Source organism: Cajanus cajan, chromosome 6, assembly GCF_000230855.2.
Source record: "Cajanus cajan strain Asha chromosome 6, NIPB_CcT2T_4, whole genome shotgun sequence".
Lineage (NCBI taxonomy): Eukaryota > Viridiplantae > Streptophyta > Magnoliopsida > Fabales > Fabaceae > Cajanus > Cajanus cajan.
In genome coordinates, this window is record NC_138522.1 from 13,016,900 (window position 1) to 13,021,631 (window position 4,732).

Sequence of the window (4,732 nt, forward strand, 5' to 3'; positions counted from 1 at the left end):
ATTAATAGTTGATAATTAAAAAATAAAACAAGGATAAATACATTTTTTGAATTTTATATGTTTGATTTAAGATAACTTATAAAATAACTCTTTAATAAAGTTATTTCGCTCAGTAACTCATGACGTGTGTTGAATTTTATCGATCTAATTAATTGTTAAATTAAAAGTTACTAAATTTTACTAATAATTAACATAAAAAATTAATTAGTTTTGGAATAAATTATTTGTGAATTAACAATATAATTGAAACATTAGTTCTTTTAAATTATTTAACTAAAATCTTATTGATAATTTACTATATGATCTTAATATTTTTGTATAATTAATATCTGGTTTTACTATATGATCTTAATATTTTTGTATAACTAATATCTGATTTTAAATTTGATATGAGAATATTATATATAATTAGATAAGATTTTAAGTTAGTATTTTATTAATAGTTGATAATTAGAAAAAAAAAACAACAAGGATAAATACATTTTTTAAATTTTATATGTTTGATTTAAGGTAAATAAATATATTAAATTAATTAATAATTTATTTAAAGTATTAAAATTTAATTTATAAGTATGTATTAAATAAATATTTATAATTTTTTAAATTATATTAGCATTATAAATTATAAAATTAAATAATTTAAATTATAATTTTAAATAAAAATAAGTAGACGTTAATTATAAAAGTAAGTACATATAAATAAATAATAATTAAATATATTATTATTATTATTAATTATTATTATTTGTAATATAAAATTATTATATATTATTATTATAGTATAAATATGAGATTGTATATTTGAGGATGACTTAAATGAATTAATTTGTACAAGATATACTGACAACATACATATACATTTCGGTAGCTTACTCATAAGAACTTCACAATTAAGCGTGCTTGACCTGGAGTAGTACAGGGATGGGTGACCTTCTGGGAAGTTTCCCAGAAATTGCACAAGTAAGGTTAAAACACACTAAATAATGAAATATCATGAAATAGAACCCTTGAGAGGCCAAATATGAGGGTTGTTACATTAATAAATTTATTAAAATTAAAAAAAAAATTATAATTTTCGAGTAATTTCCCATGGATAAATCTGTGGGAAAATTCGTGGGAAAGTTACCCACGGATAAATCCGTGGGAAAGTTACCCACGGATAAAAATCCGTGGGTAAATTTCAGACGACCAATTTACCGACGAATTAGTGTCCGTCGGTAATCCGTCGGAAATGCCTCATTACCCACGGATTTTGGGCATTTCCCACGGATTTTTGCCGTCTGAAATACTGAATTTTCTTGTAGTGATCAAGGGGGACCTTTGAGAAATGTCGAGGAAAATTTGGATCATATAGTCGAGAAGGTACTGAATAGGCACGGATTTGAAACGGGGCAAAATGAGCACCCTTACTTTGTATCTGCCTTTCCTGACTATATTACCCAATCTGAGCTACCCAGGGGGATGAAAGTCCCGAAATTCTCAAAATTCGCAGGAGAGTTAGGTGAATCCACCGTAGAACACATAGCCAGATATCTAGTCGAGTGTGGAGACCTAGTGGGTAATGAATATTTGAAAATGAAATATTTTCCAAGTTCACTAACCAAACATGCTTTTACGTGGTTTACGACTTTGCCATCTAATTCGATTATTACTTGGGCACAATTGGAAAGGAGTTTCCACGAAAACTTTTTTCGAGAGGAAATCAAGGTGAGCATAGTTGATTTGATGAACATGAAGAGGCAACATCATGAGACATTGGACGAATATTTGAATAGATTTAGGAAACTAAAGTCTCGATGTTACACGAATATTCCTGAGCATGAGTTGGTAAAAATTGCCGCCACTGGGTTAGATTTTTCGATTCGAAAGAAACTTATAAATGAACTATTGAGAGATATGGCTCAACTAGCAGAGAAAGTGAGACGAATTGAACAAATTCGAGCAGAGAAAGAAAGGTTGAGAAAATTGACAAGTTTGTTCGAAGAGAAAAAGTAGCATATTTAGACAATATGGACGTTAACGATGTAACACCCCAGTTTTCCAAAATGGTTATTATTATTATATTTGATAGTTATCTTTTATTCCAAATGTAGCTAATTCACACTCCATTTATGCTTAATTATAGGCTTTAGAAACATATGTATATTGTTGGGCTTAATTAGATAGTTGTAAACTTTCTTTTTTTTTAAAATCGTTTTCGCTGGGCTGACTGGCAAGCCTCGGTTTTTGGGGCATAACTCGGTCTGTGGTTGTCCAAATGATACAAACTTTATATCAATGGAAAGCTAAGATAAAATAATATAACTTTTATGAAGAAACCATTTTCAAATTCCTTCATCTACCATGTTGAATATTCTAAAAACCGCAACATATTTAACTCACGCTGGCAGCCTGACCCCTGTTCACTAAAACAGTCATATCTGGAGTTATAGATCTCCTTTTTCGGTGATTCCAAAACGATTGAAAAGATAACATCCTAAGCTACAACTTTCATGAAGACCTCGTGACCAAATTCAGTCGTCTAGAAGGTCAAAATGGGAGTGCCAAAGGACGTGTCCACTAAACTCCACTAACCATCCACCATCACCACTAACTCCTCCACTACCACCACTAACTCATCCACTAAACCTAATTTCCTTATATTTTAATGTCTTTTGAGGGCTATAAATAGCCCCTCAATTCTTCATTTCAGAACCTCCCTAAAACACTTCTCATTTCTCTTCTCTTGTAATTTTTCTCTCTACGTTCTGCTTAGACTGAAGGAGCCTAGGGGAAGAAGTTCTGCTCTAAGTTTTAGCGAGATTCTGCCCAAATTTCTGTATATCCAGGTAAGGGGGGGAGTGGGAAACCTCGCTTGGGGGTGTGGGAGTAATCGTTAAATAGTTGTTTGTAGATTGGCTCCCGATCTTATGTCTGTTGTTTGTATGAAATATTGTTATTAATGTGCTTTGCTTTTTATATTACTTGATTTCTTGTCTGTAGTAAATAATAACTATACTATTTTTATAAAAGAAAAATAAATAAATTGTTTATTAATAAAGATATGGAAGGCTAAGCCTCCTATTAATTAATAAATATGTAATTGATGTTAAAAATGAATAAGTTTTAAAATAAAAAATACCTATACGAACTTATGAAGATCTTATTATGACTTGAGTATATGAAGTATATATGAGACCTGTGCGGACCTATGAGGATATGACCGTATGAAATATGTACTCATGACTTGTGACCTATGATCCATGAATGGACCATTGAACTGTTGAACTATTGGACCGTTGGACTATTGGACTGATTGGACCATTGGACCGTTGGACTATTGGACTATTAAAGTTGGATTAATAAAATAAATCATAATTATGAAATATGAATCTTATATGTGTAATATGCTAAATGTTGAGTCTATGAATGTATGACATGCATCATATGCATATATATTATTCCAGGTGTGCCGCTAAGGCCGCATACCAGTGATGCTAACAAGGTGTATGAACACCAGTGATAGGTGTGCCTTCGGGACACCAGTGATGTAACATGCTAACGAGGTGTATGAACACCAGTGATAGGTGTACCTTTGGGTCACCAGTGATAAATTCTGAAACTTCCGTATGGCGCCACATGCATGCATTTTGTGAGTCGAGTCAATAAAATCATTGCATGATTTATAAATGTACATATATATATATATATGATATTGATTATATTGTATGTGTGTGTGCTATTTAACTTTTATTTCTATACCTGCAACTAAGTGAGAAGTTTCTCACTCCTCTTATTATTCTTGTATATGTTTAAATTTATGTTGCAGGTAATCTTAATCATGAGGATGTTGGTAATGAAGTCTAGAGGCTTAAGTGGGCATGCTCTGATAGGATGTGACATCGGGCTTAGCTAGGCTTCTTTCTGGGATAATAATGTTTTATTTTCCTTCTTTTGAAATTTAAATATATTTGTATGATATAAAAAAAATTATAAATTGATTCCTAACTAGGAGGCACTGCCACCTTTACTGGGATTAATTTATAATCTTTGTTTTATTATGACTTCTTGAGTTTGGTATAAATGTTAATTACGAATGTGCATCTTCTACCTTATGATATTTATTATTTTATATCACTCTAATATACTTTTTAAATATAGTTAATGCTTATTAAGTAATTATGTTGGGGTAGAGGGTGTCACATTTAGTGGTATCAGAGCAGGTCGATTCTATCGGCCGTGAGTTATGTGTCTACTATGTTTATTGATTGTAAATATATTATGTTATAGTTGTCTGTGTTTATTAAAAGTTCTGTATATCCAGATTATGGCTGGTAGAAATGATCGTGCGATTGCTGATGCTCTCCAAGCATTAGCCCAAGCAATGAACAACAACAATATGGCTGGAGTTGTTCCTAACTGGTTGGAGCAATTTCAGAAGAATAACCCGCCGACCTTTAAAGGAGGATATGACCCAGATGTTGCAATAAATTGGCTAATGGAGATCGAAAAGATCTTCAATGCTATGGAATGTCCTTTTCCTCAGAAAGTGAGGTTGGCTACCTTTATGTTTACTGCTGATGCCCATTTTTGGTGGGAAGGAGCACTTCAAAGGATAATAGATGGAGGAATGCAATTAAATTGGGAAAACTTCAAAAGAGTTTTTCTTGAGAAGTATTTCCCGGATGATGTGAGAAGCCAGAAGGAAGCTGAATTTCTTGAGTTAAAGCAAGGAAATGATACGGTGGCACAC

General features: G+C 31.8%; 1 long non-coding RNA gene across 1 annotated transcript; it reads left to right on the forward strand.

Annotated features, from left to right (window-relative positions):
• The first annotated feature begins 639 nt into the window (after positions 1-639).
• On the forward strand, positions 640-4,082 carry LOC145958969 (uncharacterized). Its single transcript, XR_014434558.1, has 2 exons — positions 640-2,828; positions 3,809-4,082. It is a non-coding gene; the product is annotated as an uncharacterized LOC145958969 (long non-coding RNA).
• The last annotated feature ends 650 nt before the right edge of the window (positions 4,083-4,732 follow it).